This window comes from Panthera uncia, chromosome A2 (genome assembly GCF_023721935.1).
Source record: "Panthera uncia isolate 11264 chromosome A2, Puncia_PCG_1.0, whole genome shotgun sequence".
Taxonomy (NCBI): Eukaryota; Metazoa; Chordata; class Mammalia; order Carnivora; family Felidae; genus Panthera; species Panthera uncia.
The window spans coordinates 127,620,652-127,637,971 of NC_064816.1; the positions used below are offsets into that span (position 1 = coordinate 127,620,652).

Below are 17,320 nucleotides of genomic sequence, written 5' to 3' on the forward strand. Positions count from 1 at the left end.
AGGGTTGTGGTGGAGCCTGAAGCATCATGAGCTCCTCCTTCTTAGATCTGGATGCTATTAATTGTGGGGTGCGTCAGCCAAAGAAGAATAAATCTTGGATAGGCCCTATTCTGTAGAGGTGATGCTTACATGATTCACCCAATGTGGCTGAATGATACTGAGTATAAGTTTTTATTGGTAATTGAAGTACCTCTTTTCCGCAATTCTGAAGGATCGCCTCTTACCTTCTACTTTATAAAGATGACAGAGGGATGATTTGAGAACTAAACTCATAGAACTAAATCTCACGAAGATAAGCTATAATTAGTGCTTATGTGCACATATTTATATAAGCTTCAAAGCTTTGCATCATGGACAGTCACCACTGCAGTATGGCTCCAGTGTTAGCTCTTAAAACTACAAAACTACAAATCCTATTTTATTATGGTGTAGGTTAAATCACTGTTTTACAAACTTTCAAAACAATATTCTATACTCACATAAATTCTGAAATGTATATTCTCAATTCATTTTATTTTGACTCCCAAAATAAAGTTAATATTGTGCCATATTAAATCAAGGCAGTGGAACAGAACACTCCTTTGTTTCTGTCTTACCTCTTTTGAAAAATCCCTGAATTAAATTTTGCACCAGGATTAGAAGGGCAAATATCTCTGACCTGGTTCAGATCCATTGTCTATTCTATCTAAAATTTAATTTTTCTTTTTTTAAAAAAATTTTTTTTAATGTTTTATTTATTTTTGAGACAGGGAGAGACAGAGCATGAACAGGGGAGGGTCAGAGAGAGGGAGACACAGAATCTGAAACAGGCGGGGCTCGAACTCACGGACCGCGAGATCATGACCTGAGCCGAAGTCGGCCGCTTAACCAACTGAGCCACCCAGGCCCCCCTAAAATTTAATTTTTCAATTTCCATGCCTATCCAGTTCCATGTTGATGAGTCAATAAATTAATACATTCATTCAACAAATATTTGCATACTATGTGCCAGTCAGTAGTTTAGGTTTATTGGACTCCAAGTGAATTGAAGAGACCAGCATCCCTGCCCTTGCAGAGTTCAGAGTGTTTTAACCAGAGCTGGGATGCTAATTATAGTGAAATTGTGTATCTCTGTATGCAGTTTCACAGCATTAACCTTTGTAGAGCCAACTTTTAAAAAATCTAAGCTATTTCCTTTCTTGATATTTGTAACATCTGTACAAATGATAATGACATGATGTTCCTCTTGTGTAAATGCCTGATGCAAAAAGAATGCCTGCCACAAAATACCTTCTGAGCACTTGGTAAATTTTGTTAGGAATAGAATAACTGCTTGTCTAGAATATGGACTGTTTGTCGAGAATATGGACTGTGTGCCTTCTGAAGAATAACTTCCCCCATTCCTCAGAATCCAATGGTTGTTTCTTTTATCCTGCTCGTGTACACCCCCATTACCCAACAACTGGAAATGAAATTAGACGTTTGTTGTTTTGCTGGGGTTTTGTTGTTTAATTATTTTCTGTTCACTGAAATGTGGGTTATACTACCAGCGTTTGTAACCAATGTACAGTTATTGACTTACTCTTCTCTGGCTATGGTTAACTAGTTTGTTTCTAGATAACAAAATAACTTAGTTTTCATTGTTCTCCAAGAAGACCTATGCTATGTAATATGAAAACAGTACTGAAAATGTTACTGTAACTTTTACTTTTGAACATCAATTGGACGTTATCACCTAGATAACCACTGTATTTTAGTTTCTTCATATTTTTAGTATATTCTTCCAAATTGTGAAATTCACTAGACTAACGCTTTTATATTATGGCATTTTGCAGTAGAGTTAAAAGACATTTGTTTTACATGCGAGCTTTGTACCGTGTAATTTTTTTTCTTTTTTCCTTTGTTTAAAAAACAATGAAATGATAGTATTTCTTTTAGGACATATTTTCATTTTTGTTAATTAAAAGACTGGAGGGTAGAAAATATTAACAAACAGTCCCAAGTGACACATTAGAACGCTAAATATCTTTCTTCAGGAAGTTCTTAGAAAAACTAAATACAACAAAACTAACCCACCTAGTAATTGTTCTCTTCAGCAAATATAGTTCTGAAAGAAACCAGGTCAAACCCACTGAGAATGTCGGAGTGATGCTCTCCTCTCCTACCACAATAAACCTTAAATAAATTCATAATGTACCTTAAAAGGATGGAAGAAATTAGGAAAGGGAATGGTTGTAAATGTGAACTTCACAGAGACTCTTTTATCCAGGAAGTCTTCTTTGACTCAAATTAGGTGCTGCCCGTGTGCATATTTACCATGCTGGTCAGTACGCTGTAATAACTGTTCATTACATATTCTTCGTTATACTGTACACTCCACGGAAGTAGGGTTGTGGCTTTATCCCCGAGCCTGGACAGTGCCTAGCATTTAGTAAGCAATCAGTAAACGTGTATGAATGTGTGCATGTAAAAGAATTCTAATTGGCCTCTTTAGCTTTCTGGTTTTGCCTTTTCCTTTACTGTCTTAAGTTTTGTTGTTGTTGTTGTTTTGTTTGTTTCAGTGATCATTATAAGAACTGTGATCAGTAATCTATGACATATTTTACTTTGATAATGTCCTTGAGCTTATGTTACTAAAATAATATATGCTTTTAAAAATAATATAATTTTAAATAATAATATATAATGCATATTTAAATAAAATTTATAAAAATGAAACTATGTTGTGGCGATAACTTCTTTATTTTTAAAATTACCTTCTTTTCTTTTGTATTTAATTTCGACTTTTATCAAAGAAATATGTGCGTACAGTTAAAAAACTCAAGTGAAACAAAAATAGCATTCTTCTGTCTTGTATCTTCCTACCACCCAGTCCAGCTATACAGAGGTTACAGATTTCTGGTATTTATATCCACAGTTTTTATACATCCACAACTGTAAATGATATGCTAGTTGCTATTTCTTGATTTATCAGTTTTTAAAATTAATTTTGAGTAATTAAAATGGAGAAACTTGTGGGAGAGAAAAGCATGCAAATAAAAAACTGAATAAAATCTCGGGCGCCTGGATGGTTTAGTTGGTTAAGCCTTCAACTTGGGCTCAGGTCGTGATCTCATAGTTTGTGAGTTCGTGTTTCCCTCTCTCTCTGCTCCTCCCCCACTTGTGCTCTGTTTCTGTCTCTCAAAAATAAATAAACATTAAAAATATTTTTTTCATATAATCGAAGCTAACATATGCTACAGTTGATGTCTGCATAGGGTGTTTTGGGTCCATAAAGAGCAGGTAAACATTTTAGGTCTCCCACATTGCTTTTAAGATTAACTGTATTGTTGACATTATCAGTAAACAAGAGAATGCTCATCTTTCTGTATTCTTGCCAACACAATATAGAATCCAGCATTCAAATATATGCTATTCTGATGGCATGGAATGGTATCTCATCAGTTTTTTGATTTGTATCTTCCTAATAACTAGTGATTTTGAACATTTTAAACTATACTTGACAGTTGTTCTGGCTTACCCCTCTGAGAAACTGCCCTGTTGAGGGTTTTGCTCATTTTTTTAATTGGTTTTCTCTGAGTATATATATTTTAATATTAATTCCTTGTTGGTTTTAGGTCTTCTCTCAGTTTATTTATAAAATTTATCTGTGGTATCCTTCATTGAAAAATTCTCATTTGGTTTGGCCAAATCCATCAGTTTTATGCCTTATTATTTTAGGTCTTGTTTCAGAATTGTTTTTTAATTCTAAGTGTCAAAAAGAATCACCAAATTTTTCTATTAGCTTTGAAAGGATAACTTTCACATTTAAAGCTCTTTAATCTCATTGGAATCCAAATTTGTATATGGTATAAAATAAGGAGATAAGTTTATTTTTGCCATATTCTGAGACTGTTTTTCTTTCTCTACACAGTGAGACAACAACCAACGTTTTCTTTTACTTTGTGACAGTACCCTTATTATATAAAGCTCCCAATGACACGTGGGTTTATATCCAAACTCCATTTTCCAGTGTCTGTACCTGGCTTTGGTAGTAAGCCTAATATTTGGTAGAGTAGATGCCTTCTCTTTGTCCTTTATTTTATTTTTTTTTAATTTTTAAAAAAGTTTATTTATTTTTGAGAGACAGAGACAGAGCATGAGCAGGGGAGGGGCAGAGAGAGAGGGAGACACAGAATCCGAAGCAGGCTCCAGGCCCTGAGCTGTTAGCACAGAGCCTGACGCAGGGTCCAACCCATGAGCCGCCAAGATCATGACCTGAGCCAAAGTGGGATGCTTAACCGACTGAGCCAGGCACCCCTCTTTGTCCTTTATTTTTGATGTTAACTTTGGTATTAATAGGCATCTAAAGTATATGCTTTTAAAATGCTTTTGTTGATTTTCTTTAAAAGTCTAGACTTTATAGATTGATTTAGGAAAAATTGATATCCATGAATGTGAGGAGAAAGTAAGGCAATATGGAATTAGGAAATAATTTAGATTGCTATGTACTAATAAAAAATCTGCTTCTTTTGGTGGCATATAGCAGGCAAAAAAGAATTATGGGAGAAAATTAACACAAAGAAAGTCAAGAGTGGAACCTGCTCATGTGCAAAATTTTATCATTAAGAGAAAAATGAACAACAGAAGCAATAGAGAAAGACTGCTAGAATGTGAAGAAAGAGCATTTGAATTACCCTAATTTTTGTGACTTTGAGTTACCTTGATAACTAAAATAATAGTTTCAAACTATGCTTTGCAGAATACTTAAGACTTTGTGGAATACCCCAGAGGTACCTAGGGAAAGAACAGAGGTGGTAGAGGTGAGAGTCTGGTTCAACCATAATGCCTCATTGTTATCTGTATATTTGGTTGACCCTTCACTAAGATTTCATTGGAAAAAAGGATTTGTAGCCAAAAGTGTTTGGGAACAATTTAAATAAAATTAGGGAAATGTCTAAATGCTCAACAAAGAAAAGAGGGCATGTGGTGTCATCCCTCCCTTTCGGTGCCTATGGAAGGCATGGCTAATTGAACACAGGACTCCCTGCTAGACTCAGATTTAATCTCCGTACAGATTTCCATGTGGTCACTACCAATCAGTCAGAGTTGGTGTGTGAATCAAAACCCGTTTATTACCTATACACTACTAACTTCTGTAATTTTTTTGGAAGATTTGAGCTAAATCTTTCAGATTAAAGAAGGGAGAGACTAGAAAAGAGAGTAGTTAAATAGCAAATGGGTCTAGGATACACACGTTCTAATAAGAGTCAAGGGAATAGCCCTTACTTTGCAATTATAAGGAGAAAATGCTTACTACCAACTTGTTGATTGTGGAAAGGCCTACAAAGCTCATTAAGTATATGTTGAAGAGGAAGTTGAAATCAGTCATGTTTTCAGTTGGGAATCTTGAGACATAAAATAACTATGTTCTATAAATTATAAGTTAAAAATTTTTTTTAATGTTTATTTGAGAGAGAGAGAGAGAGACAGAGAAGGAGCAGGGGAGGGGCAGAGAGAGAGGGAGACACAGAATCTGAAGGAGGCTCCAGGCTCTGAGCTCTCAGCACAGAGCCCGACATGGAGCTCGAACCCACGCACCACGAGATCATGACCTGAGCTGAAGTCTGATGCTCAACCAACTGAGCCACCCAGGCTCCCCTAAATTATAAAATTTAATCACCAAAAGTTTAAACCTGCCAAATCAATGTAAGAATGGGAAATAAAATCTGCATCTCTTAGAAATGGATCTCATGCTGTCTCAGTGGTCCTTGCTTTGTACCAAACAATGGATTTTAAACTTCTCTAAGTTAATATGTAGAAAAGCATTTCCATGCATGTTTGAAGAGTTCCAAAGCAATTAATGCATTAACAATTAATTTTATTTGAGGTTGAGTATGTTTTATGTTCTATGAAGTCATTGAACTGAATGTGACATAAATTTAATTTTTGAAGCAGTGACAGTTATTTGTCTCTATTAACAGGGCTATTCTAATGTGATGCTGGGATTGAGTTTACCTAGGACTCCGTATCAAAGTTGACTCAAAAGTCTTGTAGAAGATCTGGAAGAAATAAGTAAGTGGCCTTTTGGTAATGATTCTTTTCGGTTCATTGTGCTTATGTCTGCTTTTCTAGTGTGTGCTTTATCCTTTAATTTTTTGGTTAGATATCTTTGCCCAAATGTTAAGAAAAGTTATCAGTGAACCACAGAGACTTTCCACGTAGAACTATAGGAATATTCACCCTCTTGTCTTTCCCATTTCACTCCTTGCTGTGCTTTCCCTTCCTATTAAACTTGGTTTCACTTTTTTTTTTTTTGAAAATTATCATGGATTCATATAGAACATGAATTTGGTTTTGAAATACTGAAAGGAAAAGATTAGTCAAGAAAAGCATCTGGATTATTTTGTTATCATTATGTGGTCTTTTATGCTGATATTTTCAGATTATTTTATTAAGATTGAGTTGATACTGAGGGTTTTGGAAGATCTAGGAATGCCAAAAAATAAAGAGAATAACATGCTAGTAATGATTTTTTTTGAAACTTTGATTTCTCCTATAAACTTTTTGAGATCCAGCAAGTCAGCTGTTTAGAAAGCATTCATTTCCTTTTTAGTGTTATACTTCTTTAAATCTAATGGGAGTTTTCCTTGATATTTACAGTATCAATTTAGAGAACTTTAAATCCATTGCTTGGTACAAAGCAAGGACCACAGACATGGCATGGGGTGCATTTCCAAAAGATCTAGATTTATTTCCCACTCTTGCTCAATATAGAATGCTTCTGCAACATTATTTTTTCAGTGTCACCACTGAACTGTGATATCAATCAATTAAGATTTGGCCACCTATTGGTATGAAAATATAATTATAAAAAGAAAATTAAAAGAAATTTTAGGTGAGGAGTTCATATTATTTCTCTTAGACTCTACCCCCAAGTAGAAGGGAACGAACCATGGTGCCTGGTTTCTCCTGAATTCTTTTTTATTTCTTTCCCACCCCACTCCAGAATTCTTTATCAAGGGATTGCACTGAACGTGTATGTAGGACAAGCCTCAGCATCCTCGCTATTCTGCCTATATTGTTCTACCCCTTTCCAAAACTTTCTCCAGATGAAGGCTCCATATCTCCCCTAAGACGTATTTTTTCAGTGTGGTTGGATTTTACAGTCAAATATTTTTCAGGCAATTTACCTACTATTTTGCCTGTGGACCTCTTGTTTTGTACTAACTTTATTATTTTGCCAGATATACAAGCAAAATGATTCCACACTTATTTATCATTTAAGATTTTAAAACACTTTGGCAACTTTTTACTTCCTTTTACTCTTTCACTAAACTCATTAATTTTACTCTTGCATTGCTTATGACCTAAGGATCACATTATTATCCTTTGTTCATTAGTAAGTGGAGAAACTAAAACACAAAGAATTTAAATGATTTGGAAAAAGTAATATAACTTGCTGTGATTTTACAGCTAATAATAAACAATTAAGTATTACTAGAACTGTATCTGCTAAGGCCCAATCTTTTAATTTTTTTTTTCTGGGTTATTTAATTTATGCTTACTGTAGATAATGGTGGTGTTGATATAATATTTAAATTCTCAGTTTTTGGGTGAGAGGACATTTGTGTTAATAATAGTAGGTGGATTTAAGATTTATAAGTGGGAGTTACCTGCAATGAATATTATGGAACCATGAAAGAAATGATTTTTAAAAAATAGAGTCTTTTTCCCAGAAAGGAAACATATTTGTGTTTGAAGTTCTCAAAAACTGCTTCTAGAACTTGCTAATTAGACTTTTCTTAATCATTTGCTTATAATAGTTCTTATATTTTTAAATGAAGACCAAACACATATTGGTGGAATAATGCATATGCAAAAGGCAATGGTTCATCTTAATGAAAAAATGCATTACGAAACAGTGTTTTTCCTTGGGAATATGTAGAATTTATGGACCCAGAGCTGGAGGTATCATGATAAGAAAAAAGTCAATGACAGAGGCAAGGGTTTGGGAGTCAGGTTGATACGGCTTGGATCCCTGCAACCGTTTGCTAGCGTTTTTAATCAACCTTGGTTAGTTTCCTTAAATCTTTGCATATCAGTTTTCACACCATAAAACCAGGGACAGATATAACTATTTGTTGGATTATTGTAAAAATTTAGCACTTACTACATAGCTATTTTCAAGACATATGCATTTTTTCCTTCAATTTCCACTGCTGTGTTCCCTCCCCTCCCCAAATCACTAAAGTGAATACTTAGTTGAATCTTCCCATTTTTGAGCAATTTGTTTTAGCATTATCCCCATTTTGTCTCTCTGAGAGGTTAAATAACTTGCCCTAGCCTATACTTCTGAAGTGGGAACTACAATGTTGTTTCATGCAATTTGCACCTAAAACTGTGCTTGTGCATCTAAAACTGAGTAGTTGGGTGAGTATGTATGTGTGTGTTTTACTCCATCACAGTGACGATTATTTTCAGTTTCCATTGTAAGAGTATTAAATCCAATTAAAATATAAGATTTAGTTATTCCAGTGTACTAGAAATAAACTTTATTCTCAAACTTAGAGAAATTGCTGTAAGTTTCATAAATGCTTGTGAAAAAGTAAGCGTCATACATGACAAAATATTTGCTCAAATTTTCAAGTCATTGAAAAGAAAATGCACTCTACAGGAAGCTGATTTGGCTGAGGAGGGTCTGGGTCGGTGATTCATGTTCATGGCTCTCTGACAGCCCTTAACAAAAAGTAGCAGGAACAAAACTGCAGAGAGGAAGCTATAGAGTGTAGCTGTTGAGAATGCAAGCTTGCAAATCAAATTGCTTAGGTCTGAATCACGGGTCCAGGGCAAACTTATTGTATGTGAAACGTTGGAAAAATCATTTAAACTCTCTAATCCTTAATTTCTGAATCGAGAAAATAGAGGTAATAGTACCTCACTTCACAGAGTAGATTTGAGGACTACATTTGTGAATTCATACAAAGGGCATAGTAAGCATTAAAATAATTAGTTATTTTGTCCCCTATTTTATTAGTTTCACAAGTTGACTGTAGTTTCAGGCTATTTAGCAAATATGCTCCATAACTTTGGGCAAGGAGATGGTAAAAATGAGTTAATTCTGTAAATGTGCTCTCTGTGTTTCAGTCAGCATGTATATTAATTTTCTATTGCTATGTAACATATTAAATGTTTAAGAGCTTAAAACACATGCTTTTGTTAAATCACAGTTACCACAGATGGGGAGTCTAGGCATAGCTTCACTCAGGGTCTTAAAAGGCTGCAGTCAAAATACTGGCCAGGCTGCATTTTCATCTGGAGTTCATGGTTCTCTTCCAAAACTCACTGGTTTTGGCTGAATTTAGTTCATCAGGGTTGTAGGACTGAGATCCTCAAGAGGCCATCCATGGTTCCCATGCATGTGACCCTCTTCATATACAGTCCACATTATAGTAGTTTGCTTTTTGAAAGCCAGTAGGAGAGTCTCTACTATATGAGAGCAAGATAAAGCCATATATACATATATGTATGTACATATAGAGCATGAGTATATGTATTAATATAATCATTGAAGTGCCGTCTCATAACCTTTGCCATATTCTGTTGGTTAGAAGCAAGTCAGAGTCCTGCTCACATGCAAGTGGATAGAATTACAGAGCATGAACTTGGGGGCCACCCTAGGATCTGTCTGCCAAGGCATGTTAAACTTATTATCTTAAAATTCAAATAACCCATTACTTTAGGTTTTTTTTAAATGTTTATTTATTTTTGAGAGAGAGACAGAGTGTGAGTGGGGGAGGAGCAGAGAGAGAGGGAGGGACAGAATCCAAAGACAGAATCCAGACTCTGAGCTGTCACCACGGAGCCCGATGCGGGGCTTGAACTCACGAACTGCAAGATCATGACCTGAGCCAAAGTCAGACATTTAACCCAATGCGCCACCCAGGTGCCCTAATTTTAGATTTTTACAATTATGTACTATTTAATAAAAAGGAATATTGTCACTATTGTAAACCTTAGCTCTCAGTTACGCTTACAGTGTGACTCCCAACAGGTCATTCCTCCCTGTTAAATGAGATTTATTATTATTTCATGCCGGGTAACGTCAGGCTAAATGCAGCTTACCCTGGTATTTAATACTCTCCAGAATCTGACAAAACCTGAATACTAACCTTTTCTTCCCATTACACCAATATGCATACCTTGAATCCCATGCCTTACACTTGCCCACATTTCTGTCACATCCTATTGTTTCTTTCCTTTTCTCCATCTCTTTAAAGCACATTGACATCTCTATCTCTTCCATTATACTTTTCCTGTTTCTTTCCTCCTGTTCAACCAGCCTAGGACTTTTCCTGTACAGTATCATATCTGTGTTACCCACAGCCTTGCCTATAATAGTATCTTAAGAAATATTCACTAAATATATATACCTTCTTCATTTAAAACCGTGGTCAGTGTGATAGCCTTTTCAGTTAGAAAATTATATTTGAAAAGATATTCTTCATAAATTATCCACTTTTAAATGACTCAGTAATCTGAAATGTATCTCAAACAACCTTTAAATTCCCTTTAAGAATCCATTGCAGCATAAACATTTGGAATTGATTGCACAGAGGAGAACATGAATGATTGGGGTCCAGGAGGTGGGCTGTGGGAGACAGCCTTAAAGATCTTCCTTAATGATTCTGTCTCCTGGTTATCACACACTGTTGTTTTTCCTTCCATGTTCACCAGAGTTGGCCCATGTGGCTGATAGAATATGGCACAATGATGGTATATTGTTTTTCAGATTAGGTTACACAAGACATTAAGACATCTGTTTGGGGTGTTCTTTTTCTATTGCTTCTCTCTCTGTCATTTTCTCCCCTTCTCCCTCTTTCTTCTTTTCCCAGTCTCTCTCCTTTTTTCCCTCTCTCTTTCCTTCTGTGTCTCATGACTTGCTCTGGGGAAGGCAAGCTGCCGTGGAGAGGTCCATGTGATGAAGAACTAAGCCCTCTGGTCAACAGACAGGGAGGAATTTCCTGACAAACCATGGGACTAAACCACCCAGCTGAAATACTCCTGGATTCCTGATGCTCAGAAACTGTGTGAGATAATAAAGGTTTCTTTCATACTAACCTGCTAAGTTTGGGGGTAATTTGTTATATAGCAATAGATAATTTATGCATTATATGTATTACCCCTAAAATTATTTCCACAGATTTCATCACTGACCTTGGCTTTCTGGGGAATAAATACAAGGATTCCTAGTATATTGAATATATGGTCTCTAAAGTAAATGTAATTCGATAAGCCCATATATTTGTAAGATAGCCAAGTGAGAAGAAAATGTGAAATGTTTAGATTTCACCTATAATGCTGATTTTATAATATGCAGAGGTCTCTTTTAATTTCTTTTTTACCCATTGATCACATCAGTGTTGGAGAATCATGCTTACTAGGGGCTGGGTAGGTCTGGGTACTGGTCTGGTACTGGTTCTTTTATATAAGAACTGTTTGGGATAGTTAAAAACACTCTTACTTTTATAGAATCTGAGCTTGAAGAATCTACTAGTTTCTGTTGTTCTTCTTTAGGGTTCTTATAGAAATATAAAAGACAGTTATATGGCAGCATCTAGATATATGTACACATATTTGAGGTGTTATGCTTTGAAATGTAGCATCACTAGAAAAACAATATATTTGGTCTCCAGAAAAGTGAGTTGAGAAGTATGTTTCTGCAAGTAATAGGTCAACTTTTTTTTTATAAACTCATATTAAACTCATCATTCTAATTTCACTCTTATTGATTATAATGTGATCACAGGACCTGGGCAAAAATACAGCCTTATATTTTAAAAAGGTAGAAACTTATTCCTACAAAAAAAAAAAAGAGTTTACATTTATAACTTTAAGTTTGTGGTTTAGAGTGATCCACTAGTAAAATTTTCTGATACCGTTGTACAAAATAGCAAAATATGGATTTTAACTGGACTGCTTTTCAATTCAACTGAACATTAAGTACATTTTTAATGGTCTTATTTGCTGGGAAGAATACCATTACAATAATCTGCTTTTTACAGCCCATATCAAATATGAACCAGCATCACTTACTATGAAGTTTGTGCTCTGGGAGACATTTCCACAGCATCTATCAGTATTGCCCCACATTTCTTGGAATTAGTCTTTAATGATATCATTTTCCAAAATGAGTTGTTGCTCAAACTCACTGATTGTTTTGTGGTTAAAATCTAATCCAGCAGCTATATTTAAAATGTCATACAAATTTGTAAGGAAAGGTCCTTCTGGAAACTACTATTATATTAGGAATTGTATGAAAATGTAGGTGAAATGCTGTGCAGCTTGAAATTTTTTTTTGTCCCCCCCCCCCATATAATATCTGAGGGCTGAATTAAAAAAAACCTATTTTTAACTGTTGGCAATTCCAGTTTTTACTATTGTCTTCTGGAGAACAGAGGACTATTACTGTAGGTGTCATGTAAAATAAAGTTAGAGTCTGAGGCCTTCTTTTAGCTGTCAGCCTTATTAAGGAGCTCTTCATGTGTTGAACCCAGCACCTGGCATTGTATAAGTGATGCATGTGAGAGCCTGGGGAGAGCTTTCTTTCTCTTCACTGTGGCTTTATTAGGTCTTGCTCACATTTTCACTGTTGCTCTGCCTTATCCAACTTTCTAGCTGCAACTCACAGCACAGTAGGCCTAATATAGACTGACGCCTTTGCCTGAAGGCTGATTGAAACTTGTGTCTCAGAGTTGCTAATGCTCACTGAACCATTTTATTGAAGATAAAGTAAATAAAATAGATTGCCATATGAGAATTCTCTGAAATCAAATGGAATAATTTGGCAGGTTTAAGCCCATGAAGAAGGCAAAGCAGTGAAACAGATGCGAATACTTTTTATGTTCAGATCAAGGGATAAATATTCTTGCTCTGTTGGGCCTAAATATTCATTTTTGTCTCCACAATTAAATGTTAACCATAATTCTCAATTGCCATATTATTTTTGGTCTTAAAAATGGGTCCTCTGTAAAAGAGTAATGTGAGTAAAAACTTTTGAGACTATAATATTGTGATGATTTTTTTCTTTGTCTTTTTCTGCTTAAACACATGGATCAGTAGCCTCAGAGAATTTAATAAACAACACAAATGAATGGATTTGCCAAAGTGCACTCTAGAATCTTAAGGTTGGAAAAAAACAGTAAATCTTACCTTACTAAAAATGCTAGTAATCTTGAGTGTCTCATTCATTAATTAAGAGTATGTGTTCACATGAGAGTAACCCTTTTTGGAAATAGCCCTTTGAAGTTTATTTGTTTTTTTGCTTTTTTTTTGTTTTTGTTTTTTTGACTACAACTATGAGGTTTATATAAAGAATTTTAAGACATATATTTTGTTTAAAATATATATTTTGAAATAATTTGGGAGGAAAAAAGAAGTTAAAGTGACCTTAGCATCTTGAATTCTATGACATTGTAATGACAATAGCATATGGTACCATATAATATGTATTGACGTATTTAGTTTGTGAATGACAAGGATCTGAGCACTTGCCTGAAGATATGTGAAAAGTCTGATGCAGAGAAATGAAGATCTCTTATTTGATTGCCTGGGTCAGATTAAAAGTAAATATTTATAGAAGAAAGATCAATAAAATGGTTTTGTTGGAAAAGTTTCTGAATTTGCTAATTACAGCATTTCTCTTCAACCTTATAAAAATCTGTCACATAAATACTTTCTTCTGTAATTTCTCTTGTGTTTTTAACAACTTCAAAATAGTTTTAGTTTATACCCTTCTTAAGTGTACAGTTGATTTTAAAAATTTTTCTAATACATTTTACTCATTTGTTTCTTAGTTAATGATTCATGCTTACTTTTCAGTTAGATCCATTAAATTTTTTCTTGTCTCTAGGTATCCAATAGCTCATCAGATCTCACAACTGTAAACTATTTATGTTATAATGATTTCAACTGCCATCAATTAAATGCAAAGCACACATTATATTCTTACATAAATAAGGAGTCGTCTTAAAGAAATATTCGACACTCCTTTATACCCTTATAAATAATGTTATCTATTGAGAACTGCTAGTTCTTAACTATAAATTTGACTGTTTTTCCTCTTAGGGTTCAGTCACTCTCAGGGTGCAGGGTGTCTCAGACAGCATGCAGGGCTGAGCAACAATAAACATGCTTCATGTCTTATTGTGAGTGAACTGAAAGTTGTGCTCACATTTCAGTTTTTTTCATATAGTAAAGCTGAAAGCATAATTAGTTATTCAATAGTGATTAAGTACTTTTATGTTCTTAGTGTTCTAGTGCCCTTTATTTATATTTACCTTCCTTGTTATATTCTGTGCATACTCCTCTCTGGTTAATCAGAAATGTGGAAGTACATTCCTCTAGCCAGAACTACATCTCGTTTACTCTCGACTCTAACCATGTATCTCCTTTGAGATTTTGGTTTTCAGTGTGAATTTGCCTTCAGAAAGTCATGTGCTAAGAAAAGTTTTCTTGAAATAAGAACATTATCTTGAGACCCTGAGAAGCCGTAGTCCCTTTAACAATGTACTCTAGACATTTAGCAACATGCCAAACTGCAAATAAGAGGAACTTACAGTAGAGGAGGTGCATATGATGAGTCAACTCCTGAGCTCACCTTTGATTTCTTTATATGCCACCTTCTTTCTGGTCAACCTTTTGTCCCTGCTTTGCCTTTGCACTTAATTCTACTTTTCAAAATGCCTGGTTGTCTCTTTGCATTACTAGTTTGGGAAAATGTGTTTGCTTTTGGCATTAATGTCTGATCCCTCGGACAGCTCCCTGGGTTCCATGTGATGATGATGATGATGACGATGACGACAATGAGGATGACATTACTACTGCCACTACTACTACCTGCCGTTCATTTAGTACCAAGTACCCTCCTAAGTGATTCACTAGCATTAACTCACTTAGTACAACCTATGAATTACTTGTTACTTATGAGGTAGAGATCATTATTGTCCCCAATTTATAGATGGAGTGGGGCCCAGAAAAGTTAAATATTTTGCTCATTGTTCCACAGTCCCTGTATGGTATGACTAAGATTTGAACTAAGGCAGGCTACGTCCAAAGCCTCCAATGCTCTCTTGCCAATACTGTTGAACAGTCCTTCTTACGTGGTTCTACTTGTGGCCCAAATTAACAATGAATTAATTTCTGAACAAATCACCTTTCTTCTTTCAAAACATGGACTAAGCTATGAAAATATTAGTTAAGTAGGAATTCATAAAATCTAGTTGAGGAATTGGTGAGAATGATTTGGAATTAGTGTTTCAGTCCATTGAAAGGGATTGCTTCATAGTTACTTTAAAATTTTATTAGGCTGACCATGCATTCTGAAACCTTATTTTTATTTTCACTACAGGTTTAATAATGTTCTTATAGAATTATAACAAAGATAATTAAGTTAGAGCTTAATTAAAACTTAAGTCCAAAATCTTAAAAATATACACCTTATAGCCAGGTGACCATTTTGTATATCATCCAGGACACTTTTGAGAATAAAAAGGATTCTATTATTATTTATCCTAGAAAACAGGTAACACATTGGGATTATCTTGGGTGAAGACATGTGGTCACTCTGCTTGAAGCAGACACTTCTAGTAGTTGTTCCAACATCTTTTCTTCTCTGCTGCCAGAACCCTGATGTTATTGAGATATGCTTCATTATTCCACAGAGCATGTACTTCGTGGGAAACTGACCCTGTTCCCAGCTCCAACAGATAGCTACTAACTAGTTTAAGCCAGTTATGATAACTCCATTCCCATGTCAGAAATATTCAGTTATTAAAATAATAAGTATTAAACAATGTTAAATAACTTCATTAATAAATAAATACATTCGGTATTTAATTATTTTATTATATTCAGAGCTCTTCTTACCTTTTGACCAAATGAGGTGGTAACTTTCTTTTTTATTTAAACTTTTTAAATTTAGATTTCTTAGTTACCTAAAGCTATAAATATTCTAATATACCCATTTTAATCATTATTTGAGGAGCTGTTCCCTAATCAGACTTTCACTTTACAGGGATCTCTATTTGCATAATACAGGATCAGCTTAGGGAAGTGGACTGAGGAGCTCCAGGGGAGGGCAGAGATGGGAGTTTACCTCCCAAGAGTTCAGAAAGGTTATTAAAAGAATAGAAAAGTGGCTTCCGTATCTTTTGTTTGCTGAAAATAATTTAAGAAAGTCAAAGGATTACACAATAGCCATTTACACTATGCAAATGGCACAGAAATACTTCTAGAAGTTTTGTGGAAGTTTTCTTACAGGAAGGCTTATTCCAATTTTTCTAGCACCTGTGCCTGCACCCCCTACCCCCCCACACAGATAAAACTGCACTTTGCGTGGGATTTTGAAGGGAATGGAAAAGAGATTTAAGCCACCATTTTTTTCTCATCTGAAGGTAGCTGCTGCTCTGATTTGATTTCTTGTTGCCCTGTTACAACTTAGGTGATTAGATATATGGATTCTTCTGTTTCCTAATGTCACAGGTAAGGAATCAACCTTACTAACAATTGCAAAGGAAACTGGTTAAATAAATTATATCATTCCTAAATAGTGGGATAACAAAGAATATTTAGGTAAGTCAGTAATGTAAGTTATAGAACACTGTTTCAGAAATATATGTCTTAGGAGGGCTTCTGCAAGATGGTGGCCTGGGAAGATCTTGACCTCCCCTCCTCCCATGGACACTCCACGTCTATAGCTACACATGGATTATTTACTTCTGAGAAGGATCTGAAAACAATGTGAGTTACTTCTTCACAACAAAGGATAAAAATACTATCTCGAGACAGACAGGAGAGGTAGATACGTAGTCTTACCCCCACCTGCCCTGGCACAGTGGCACACAGTAGGGATGAATCTCACCAGTCTGATGCTTCCCCCCACAGGAGTGAGGAGTTGGGGCTCAGCCACACCAACCCTTGGGATCAGCAGAGGAGCATGAGCCCCCAGAATGTCAGGCTTAAAAACCAATAGGGCTGATGTCCAAGGGACCCAAAGTCATATAGGAAATTGAGACTCCCCTTTTAAAGGGCTTGTGTGTAGTCTCACTTGCCCTGAGACTCAGAAAAAAAAATTTTTTTTTTAAAAATGCTAGGCTGTATGTCAAGGAGATTTGTTTGCTTATCTAAAAGCATCTGGGGTGCCTGGCTGGCTCAGTCAGTGGAGCATGTGACTCTTGATTTCATGGTTGTGGGTTCAAGCCCCACGTTGGGTGTAGAGATTAATGAATCTTTAAAATCATCATTAAAATCATCTGCTGGATGAGCATGAGAGAATTGAAACTCTCTTCAGAGATGGAGGTGC

General features: G+C 35.3%; 1 protein-coding gene across 1 annotated transcript in view; it reads left to right on the forward strand.

Annotated features, from left to right (window-relative positions):
* The window catches only part of FOXP2 (forkhead box P2), a 566,168-nt gene that overhangs the window by 156,163 nt on the left and 392,685 nt on the right, over positions 1–17,320 (forward strand). Inside the window, exon 3 of the mRNA XM_049641717.1 lies at positions 5,943–6,033. The gene's annotated coding sequence lies outside the window, so the exon portion shown is untranslated. The remainder of the gene's footprint in view (positions 1–5,942; positions 6,034–17,320) is intronic.